We start from the raw sequence: 10,792 nt of genomic DNA, 5'->3' as shown, positions 1-10,792 counted from the left end.
TGATTTTATTTGTGTGTGCTAATGATAGATCTTGCATTTCTCTACTATATTTGTTTGAATGAGCTACTGCAACGGATAAGGCCGACGTGCACCATTGTAAACTTTAGATGAAGCTTACAACACGACGAGGAATAACCTTGATTTATGCATGAGTATTGTACCTGTACTATTTCATGCCGTGTTCCTGGAGTACCAACATTTGAGAATGATAAGCATTATGCATCAGATTTTTCTCTACATGACAATTGGTATGGTAGTTGCTTGACTAAATGATTTAAAGGCGTAAATTGATTCGAGAACATGTCATGTGTTCTAATTTCTGAATCATATAGTTCAATATTTTGAAGCTGGACTAGATTGCTCTTTGAGTTTGCCACTTACTACACCTGCACATGTACATGCTAAATTTGTAACATGTTACCTTACAATAAAATGAATCAGATAAAAAGAAGTGGATGTAACAAAATTAATTTAGGTAACATGTTACCTCTCTTTCGATGTTGGCGATTCCAATTGGATTGAATGTTCAGAGTTTCTTTGCAGCCTGTGTGATGTACAACACTTACATTATTAGTAAAGAAGAATAAATTTAATCAGAGATGCTTCTATTTATTATCTAATGATGTAATCATGTAACTTCTATGCTTTCTCTTGTCAACAAGCAAGGTACTTCTTCCAGCAACTACTTTTGGAGGTCTGCTACTGCCATTTCATGGTACGCTTTGCTTTTGAAAATTATCAAAGGAAATTGATGCAGAAAAAATTGCCCATGAACTGAAGCTAGAAATGCAGGAAATCTGTCACCGTCATCTTAACATGATGAGAGTCCAACATCCCAGTAAAAAAATTTATCTTTGGTTACTCAAAGGTGCTAAAACTTATGTCATGTATCATGGATTGCTTGAATTGATCTTTCCGTTTTATGCTCTTCAGTTCATATACCATATTCGGCTATCTATCTCTTGCTTTCCATACACTTCTTTAGCAGAACATCATCATATATTTTGCTCCTTAAAGAGACAACTTTGAATGGAAAATGAGTGAAGACATTGACTATTATCACAGCCAATAGCTTTATTTGTTGTGCCCTTCCGAACTGGAATACCCTTAATGCTAATAATTTATTAATTTTATTTAGATGACACCTCAACCCGTAAGTCATGTTTCCTGCAGTGTATTTTTTTTACACTTCCTTAAAATTAATCATATAGGTCTAGAATAGTTGCTTCTTTAAATTAAAGTAGTCTGCTTATGAGCGATATAAAACTATCCAATTCTCTGGCCATGAATAATGTGGGAAATTTCAAATTATTTGATGGAAAATTCTAAACACTTGAAAAGTAAAATAGGGTATTTTTTAAATGGAAGATTCTCTTGCATGCATTTTCTAAGTTGTCATACTCTGCCTTCACTTCCACAATAACACTGCTCATAGATGTACTATGCCTTGACATGCACAATAGCATTGCCTTGATGTACTATTTGGAAGGAATATGTAAAATTATATTTGCTCAGAGAATCATTTTAATTGTCTTCCTAACATAAATATATTAGTGGCACGGTATGCCTCACTCTAGAAACAATGTACCATTGCGGCCGCTTCTAATTGAATTTTATATTTAATCATTTTTCCTCAAAGCGCATTGAACACCCATGTATCTTTCTTGAACTGATCGGTTCCTGGACTTCGGCAAATACATTTCTGATCTGGTAGTTTGGTTGTTGTTCTTTGGTTATTTACATATTGTTACATGTATATATACCAGTTGTAAAGTGCTCGCCTGTGTGGTCACGCCTGGATCAATATTGTTAGCATCCAACTATGGTGTGGCTCTGCATGCCAAGGGTGGTGCGTGGTTGGACAGGGTACAGGTTGTCGCCAGTGACGAAAGGATGAAGGAGAGCGTAAAGGAATTGGTGCTGGTTGTTATGGTGATGGCGCATCACTGATGTGGTTGAGTACAGTTTGTAGGCAGTTAAGAGGAGAAAATAGAAGAGTTGGGTGCAGCTGAATCCAAACATGTATTACTGGAGTTACCTCCACATTGCCTGGAGCCTAAACTAGAGGACATATTCATTCGTTATTTTCTTGATTTTGTGACCCTTCCACAAGTTTTATAGATTATCTTTTTATGGTACATGTTTTCCCTTTTTTGTCCTTTAACACAAGTTGCATTGCATTGTGAAATGGGTGTACCTATTATTATTATTTATGTGATCAGTGGAATTTTCAAAATACTATGTATATGATCGAAACAATGGATGGAAATCAATTTTAGTTGACACGATATTCGAAGCTATAGCTAAATTGTACAACATCCAATATAGTTTATAAATTTGTGTGACCGTTATCATTTATATTAGTCAAGACGTTGCACGTGCACGCTTACTAGTGAAAGGAGATAGTTAACACTCCCCCTTAATCGCAATTTTCTTAAGTTGAGATTACGCTTGACCGGGATGGCTAACACCAGTTGAGATTACGCTTGACCGGGGTGGCTAACACCAAGCCAAGGCCTATGCGTTCGGTATAAACCAAAAATCAGTTCCCACCATTCGGTTTTTTCGGAACTAGGTGTTGGGGTGTGCCCGTGGCGCGCCTCTTGAGGAGGAGCTGGGCGGTGTCTGGTTGTAGTCGACCCTTTAACACTCTTTTCTATTCCAATTAGCGTTTGGGATGATTGCTTTAATTAACAAACTTAGCAGCAGAAATAGAAATATAAACAACCAAGCTGCGGCAGTAAGAAAACTACCCAGGAACACATATGCAGGAGGTGATTATCAAAACAAAAGGACTGGTAAGTTTAGCACCAACAAATGTATAATTTTCTGTTTTCAAATTCATAGTTTAACTCGAAAGCAAAAAAAGATGGGCCAGAAATCAACATATGTTAAACTGGTGCTGCCAACAGTTCTATAGTTAATCGCTAATCATCAATCTAATCTAATTTCACTGCATACTCTATAGCACTGAAAGCATATTGATGAAGTGACAACAAGTCCATATCTCCAAAAATGACAACTCCTTGCAGAAAATTCTTCCCCGGGATAAGGAGGAGCATCAAATAATAAACATAGATCCATGCTGGTAATATAAAATGCATAGGTCCAACATATCTATTAATCCATCTAGCTAGAAGCCTAGAACTGCATATACATGTTCCAAATCAGTGAAATAGCAAGATCCAAAACACAAAATCAGATCCATGACTATGTATGTGTGGGCTCCAGTCACAAATATGTTGGAAAAAATATTAAGCATCGGCTGGAAGCAGTGTAAAAATTCAGAGACGTTCATGGCATTATAGAAAAAGGATAAAAGGCCATCCTTCGACAAACCAAACGGACATGGCTTGCTGATCCAAACCCGAGTAGCTCCCAAATTCTATATGTTCTGCTGCATCAGGGTAGAAATGAAGGAGAAGAGACACGAGAGAACAAATCGCTCAATTCATTAGGACTACAAAAAAGGTTCTTCGGGAATATATATGTTTAGAAAAGCACATACCACTCTGTCTCCATCCGAAAGCCGCCACGAGCAACACCACAATGCACGTCCAGAGCAGCACGGTGGTACCACCCACAGGCTAACCCATGCCGCCGGCCACGCCTTCACGGCCTTCACGACAGCGCCCATCTGATCGGTAGCGCCTCGCGGGGAAGATCTGCAGAACAATAAAAGCAACTACATTCTTCGGCATTATATTTATGTGTACTTGATGTAGAGAGAAAGCTACAATAAATACATGGCTCTTCTAATTGGTAAATCTGCATGGATTATGTAAACATCAACCAGATTGGTGCACAATACTCCCTAGAAACATCTATCTAAGTAAATAGGTACAAAATCTCCTATAGTAAACCAGAACGAATGATTTAGGATCAGTAAGCATACATATTCTAATGAACATAAAAGAAACCCTCCCTAGAAACACATTCTGATGCAGGTGCAGTCATCGTGTCCTTCCACATAATTCAGGACAGAAACATCTATCTAAGTAAATGACAAGGATAAAGACAGACGGAATTAAGTTGATTAGCTTGTATAAGTAAGGATAGTGGCGAGCTCAGGTAGCTTTAAAATATGTTTTTTAGAAGAAATTAAGTTGAGTATAGTTGTATATACCACCTGAAAAATAATGCCTTTACTATAAACTATGGAAGCAATTTCATATGGCATCGCTTAGGCCAAGTTTGGCATTGTATTTTTTTTCAAATTCATACTACTCTAAAATCACAGTATTGTGATGATGAGTTTCATCAACCACCAGATGTGTATTTGGGAGGAAATTTTCAATCTGCAATTAATTTTTTACCTACGAAATCAGAACTTAAACTTTGTTGTTGCTTCAATACAATAAGGAGACCTGCACATTCAGTTTTAATTTGCAAAAGAATGGCTTTCGTCACTCAGTTCTCTTTCTAAAACTGAATGTCGCAACTAATCACAAACCTCCCACAATTTGACCAGTAAAGCTAAAAGGACGATATAAAATAATGTGTGCATCCATACGTCAAGTGCAAACTATGAAATAAGTGTCTTAATATAACTTACGTTGTTCATAGTTTGCACTTCATCAGAATCCAACGGCTCAGCTCAGGCCATCAATGGAGATCTAAACACTGATTAGTAAGGAGGTTAAATACATTCTATACAACAAACTCAGTACACTTCCAGATAGTAGTATCCAGCTTTAAGTTCAGACATTAAATATAGAATTGCATCAGCCATTTTGGATAAACAAAAAAGCATACGCTATTCTAAAGATCATTCTGTATATGTAAGATCTGCCTTGCTATAAAGCTGACAAAAGAAAAGATTAGCCAACTTTCTAAATCCTAACAAATAGACATGTTAGTATCCAATTTTAATGAGTGCACCTTCAGGATAAGCCAATAATCACCATTGACTGATTATTAGAGCTTTTCAAGGCTCTGAATATATTTTGTTTATTATAGCCCGACTCTTCCAAAAAGAATTAATAAAGAAGGGCACACTCTAGTTTATTCATGGATTTAACACATATGGCAACATATCTGTCATGAAACAGCGGGGAGAAGATTAATCTTTATATCTACTACCTCCATTCCTAAATATAAGACTTTTGGACAGTTTAATAGGGTGTTAGGTGTCACCATAAGAGCGAACACCCTATTAAACTGGGGTGTAAGAAGGACACACTCTAGTAGTTACCATAATAGGGCGTTATCTCTGAAATATTGAGGATGAAAGGATAGCAAATAAAGAATGATCAAGTAAAGGAGAACTCAACATGATCTACAGATTATACATCTCTAGCAATACCATCATGACGCCTTCCGATTGAAGTAATCTGCGGCATGTACAGCTGGGTTGGCAGAGAACTTCTACAACCAATGCTTGAGACCGACCAGCAGAGACATGCACACGCCAGGTTGGCGGAGAACTTCTACATCCAACGCTTGAGACTGACGGAGTGCAGGCTAGTGGTGCGCCTGCATAGTTCGCGCCACCTGGTGTCTAGCACACAAGTCTTCAGGGCATCTTCGGGCTGAAGAAGGGACAACAGATGCCGGAGGAGGTTGTCAGTGAGGTCACCGAGGCAGTCCTTGCCACCCTCTGTGGGCATCACAAGCTTTCTGTCGAACATGTAATGGGTGTTGAGGGAGCAAGCCAAAAAAAATCAATAGAAGCACGAGAAAGCACAAAGTCGATCAACGTGATAGGGTCTAAAGAAAATGTAAGAGAATGCAGCATCACCTGATCAGGAAGCTCTGGCCGCCGGCAGCAGCGGGAACGAACAGGGAGAGCAAGACACCTCCTCCCATTCCTCCGGTATTTAAACCACAAGGGAGAGGAGACGATTTGGTGTCGTCCCTCGATTCCCCTGTGTGCCATTATTGCCGTGATCATCTCTTTGAAATCATACTATACTCCACTAATAATTGCCGTGATCGAGAAAATTCCTATGAGACGTGATATGGCTTCTTCCCCACATGCACAATAGAAGCTCTTCGAATAGGGAACCAGAAAACATATTGTAAGTTGTGAAGCACTCGAACTTCAATAAAAACAACCAGGAAAAAGTATATATCTAGCCTGAAATTCCAACGTATCTGTATAAGTACAACATAAACCGAAGGATTTACCTGCTTCAAAGTAGTTAGCTTTGCTTCTCCAAAAAATAGAAGGATTTACCTGCTCCAATAAGTAAATAAGGTATTGTGCGATACACTGACAATTGCCACTGACTTCTTCGTGTCGCTTAGTTACTATGATCTTGATATATATTTATTTTCAGAGTTCTCATTTCAGAAGGAATATAATATATATGTAGCATAGTGAAGACTGCACTTCTAGCATTAGTTATTTTTCTCCAATAATTTGTTATTGACATCATCATCAGGTCATCGGAGCCATGCACCCGCATAGCCATTGCCTATCTCTTTGGCGAATTTATACAAAATTCATACAATCGGAAAGCTATTGCTAGAACCTAAGATATACAAACTGAATTTACATAAATTCACGGCAGCACAATTTATGATGTCCTAAAAATTTACTCATATCTTGCATAGACAACTAACATAGAAAATTGATATATCTTCAATCACTTTGATCATATTTTGCATGTACTGCAATCAATTATAGAGAAAACTTGATAACGTCGTTGCCGGGCTTGAAGGAAATCACTTGAGTATTCGCTTGGGGAAAATTGTTCACGTATGAATTAAGACTAAGAGAGATGAACCTACATCCTTTTAATACATCTAATGCTTAACAATGCCAAAAACATTTTTTTAATTGCATAGAAGTACAAATAATAAGCTATATTTAAAAATCTTCCTTGCATGAATAACTAACAATATACAATCACAACAGTGTTGTCAAATATTATGTCATGTCTTCCTGTGTTTAATTAGCCGATAGTTCTATAGTAATGTCTGGGTTCAAAGCAGAGTACTATGGGCAGCAACTAATTTACTCTTTTGACCTTCCATTTTTACTTTATATGTGTGTGTGTAATCTGCCTAGCCTAACCACAGGCAAATACCATAAATCAGAGTCTAATCACAGGTAATCAATTGTTCCGTAAAGCAATATAGCAAAAATAGAAGCTAGTATAAAGTATTTAAGGAAATGGGATTGGAAAATGCATCCAACATCAACTGTACTATATCTGCAACAATATAATCCAGCCACCCAAAGTGCACATGCTACTCATTTCTCAAGAGAAGCCACTTCTTACTGTTGGAAAATGACAACAAGTAGGAATAGGATGAACTCAGGTTGCAATCTAGGACCACTACACTAAAAATCTAATATGACAAGATAAAAAAAGTTATTTGTAAGCCATTTCTGCAGGCTCTTAGGCAGCCTGGCTGAGCATTTTCCTGCTCCTTAACCATATGGGAATAACGTTTTATGAAGGATGAATCTGCTGACATATACTAAGTAAGAACTACTGGAATTAAAAATAATTTGATATCTCGCAAAACCACTGAGTAAAAGAAATAACTTCAAAGGATTGGTAGAATAGTAGGTAAATATCCTTCAGGAGAAGCCCAGATAATCAATATACCTTTTTTTAGGGAAATTCAGTTTTCTGTGTGTTCTTTTAATGCAGGAGGAAAAAAATTTAACAATCTCTTTGGTTTTACCTTGAAATAACATAAGATAACTCCGTACTTGTTTGGTTGATTTAGGCATAAGCAGCTGATCCAATAAGCTTGATGTTGAACAGTACATTGATGTAGGCATGAACAACCAATCCAATAAGCTTGATGAAGATTGCTAGTCCCCCTTTCGGATATAAAAGAAGACTTGTAATGTGGTAATCATACAGAGATATTAACATGGGGGTGGGGAATCAGAACCATAAAGAAACACTCCTCTAAAATTGTGCTCTTCTTGGATAGACACATTTGATGTACCTAAGGAACCAAATCGAATATAGTCATGATGGTATGACCTGGTCTACAAGAGAATCAAAGACTTGATATTAGTTATCGTCAGCAGGCACCATTAGCTTACACAAATAAATGAGCATATGTAAAATCATTTACTTCATCAATCCTAGATGCAAAATAGATATAAAGATTTGTGTACCTTCTGAATCCATCAGGACCTGACCATCCTATGGACTACAGATCCTCATCCAAACTGTAATTTCCTTCCTGTAGGAGGTTGGCCACCAATTGTTTGATGTTACATTGTAGCTAAATTTAGTGCAGCTTCAATCATCTCCTGAAGTTGGCCTCGTTCCTAGATTGCAGAACTGTTATGATAAAACAAAGTGTCAATCATCTCTTATCAGAGACGTAGAGAGACCCAGCGAGACCCAGCGACAAGGGGAAGTAAGAAATTGCCACAAAAGTAGAGTAAAAAAGTGCTCCTACCGGATTTCACCGATGCCTAAGAGTATGGCAAGGCCGCATCCCGCCGCCGACACCCGTGCGGCAAATCCAACCACCGATACCTTCTCCACCAGCTCTGTGCCACTTCCGGCGCTCGCGTGGCTTGGAGATGGAGACGAGGAAGACCCGCTATGGGCTGCTCCTCTCGGATGTGATTATGGTCGCGGCAGCCGCGCCGGTGATGGGTTCCAGATGGAGACGAAGTCGTTGCTGAGCCCGCCAGCGAGGAGGGGGTCATGCTCGCAACGGCGGTATCCGCCTTCTAGCCTGGGGCGGCCTTGGGGATAGACTGGAGGAGAAGGTATGGTGGAGGTGGCTTTGGCGGCGCCGGCGGAACCCTAGCAAGCGCACGGCATGACGGCGAGCGCCGGCGGTGACCACGCTGGCCGGGCAGCGCCATGGGCGCGGGAGGAGGAGGAGGAGGCGGCGGGCCTGTAGGAGAGGGACGGCACGGCAGGCGGCGAGCCAGCGAGAGTGCCAGCATGTGGCGGCGGAGGCGGAGTGGGAGGAAACGAGAGAGAGGCGCCTGCGTAGCCCTTCGCCATCCACCAGCTGTTTTTTTTTTTTGTCGTATTTGTGATGACGTGGCCAGCGCGGGCGTTCGCCCTTGATGCACAGCTGAATGGTTTTAATTTCGGTTAGCAAAGTTGAAAACCGAAAAACACTTTACAAAATAGGTAAACGAAAATTCGGTTAACCGAGATTTTGGTTTGGTATTCGGTTTTACACCGTATTAGCTGAATGCAAATGTAGTAACTCCCATCCACCAGCGCTCTTATATATAGGCTAGGACTGCAACCCCTTCTGTGTCTCCAATCGATGTGGGACTAAACCGAAAGCGCACACGTACAGTAGCCTCACAGGAGAAAAAGAAAGCCCATAACAGCTTGGGCCTTGCATGCAGGTTGGTCGACTTGGGCCATGGAAACCGGCAGCGCGTGTGTGCTGCCGCGTAGCACCGGAGAATAAGTAGGGCTGGAGAAACTCTTTTACCGTAGATTCACATGTCGTGAGGTATGTTTAGTTTCCTTTTCGGCTAACCAAACTAAAAACCGTACCGACCGAAGTAAGTTCGGTGTACAGAGTGAAAAACCAAATTTTCCCGCAACAACACTAAAAACCAAAAATTTGGTTTTCTCGGTTTCGGTATCGGTTCGGTCTTCGGTTCATCGGTTTTTATGCCCACCCCAAGGAGCTCGGCCCAATCAACTACAAGGGGGACAAACAAGCCCACGACATGGTGCTAACCCTAGGAGGCCAGAGGACCTTCTTGACGCCCTATACTATCGAACGACGACGCCTAGATCGCATCCGGCATGTAAACCCTAGACCTCTCCTGTCTATATAAAGGGAGGTCTTGGGTTCTACTTGGGATATCTACCCTCAGATAGGAGAACTCTCGGTAGCAACATCATACACCATTGTAACCCCTCGCACGAGGTGTCCCTCCATTATGAATAACCAAAACCAGCAGGACGTAGGGTATTACTCTCCGGAGGCCCGAACCTGGATAAACCCCTCGTGTGACCTCCAATCCATGACTTCCAGCTACGCTTGGACCCCTACCGAGGGATCAGACATGAATTTGCTCCGTCAGTTGGTGCGCCAGCCACAGGCGGCGCCAGCTGGGACCGATAATGGATCGGATCTTTCTCTGCTTCTAGCGGCCTATCACCGAGGGAGAGCTTAACCTCTGGCCCCTTCACGTTCATCGCAGACGAGTCGGGCTGGGTCGACATCAACCTACTGACCGACCTAGCCGATGTGGGACCTCTCAAAGGACTCCATCGCGATCTCGTCCGGACTAAGGGACACACCACGCCACCAACCTAGTGAAGGAAATATGCCCTAGAGGCAACAATAAAGTTATTTTTTATTTCCTTATATAATGATAAATGTTTATTATTCATGCTAGAATTGTATTAACCGGAAATATAATACATGTGTGAATACATAGACAAACAGAGTGTCACTAGTATGCCTCTACTTGACTAGCTCGTTGATCAAAGATGGTTATGTTTCCTAACCATAGACATGAGTTGTCATTTGATAAACGGGATCACATCATTAGGAGAATGATGTGATTGACTTGACCCATTCCGTTAGCTTAGCACTTGATCGTTTTAGTTTACTGCTATTTCTTTCTTTATGACTTATACATGTTCCTATGACTATGAGATTATGTAACTCCCGATTACCGGAGGAACACTTTGTGTGCTACCAAACATCACAATGTAACTGGGTGATTATAAAGGTGCTCTACAGGTGTCTCCGATGGTACTTGTTGAGTTGGCATAGATCGAGATTAGGATTTGTCACTCCGATTGTCGGAGAGGTATCTCTAGGCCCTCTCGGTAATGCACATCAATATAAGCCTTGCAAGCAATGTAGCCAA

The 10,792-nt window shown here is 40.6% G+C and overlaps 1 long non-coding RNA gene across 12 annotated transcripts; it reads right to left on the bottom strand.

Annotated features, from left to right (window-relative positions):
* Nucleotides 1-2,818: 2,818 nt before the first annotated feature.
* LOC119267372 lies at nucleotides 2,819-8,895 on the bottom strand. Of its 12 annotated transcripts, none has more exons than XR_005132408.1 (7): nucleotides 8,380-8,894; nucleotides 8,090-8,258; nucleotides 5,741-7,957; nucleotides 5,306-5,619; nucleotides 4,556-4,623; nucleotides 3,509-3,685; nucleotides 2,819-3,397 (listed from the first exon to the last, which is right to left on the bottom strand). It is a non-coding gene; the product is annotated as an uncharacterized LOC119267372 (long non-coding RNA). The 12 variants fall into 12 exon arrangements; XR_005132405.1 differs by having other exon boundaries at nucleotides 3,509-5,619; nucleotides 5,741-5,992; nucleotides 6,130-6,178; nucleotides 7,642-7,957; XR_005132406.1 differs by having other exon boundaries at nucleotides 3,509-4,623; nucleotides 8,380-8,895.
* Nucleotides 8,896-10,792: the final 1,897 nt, after the last annotated feature.

Source organism: Triticum dicoccoides, chromosome 3A (genome assembly GCF_002162155.2).
Source record: "Triticum dicoccoides isolate Atlit2015 ecotype Zavitan chromosome 3A, WEW_v2.0, whole genome shotgun sequence".
NCBI classification, from domain to species: domain Eukaryota; kingdom Viridiplantae; phylum Streptophyta; class Magnoliopsida; order Poales; family Poaceae; genus Triticum; species Triticum dicoccoides.
This window is presented reverse-complemented; position numbering and strand designations above follow the sequence as displayed.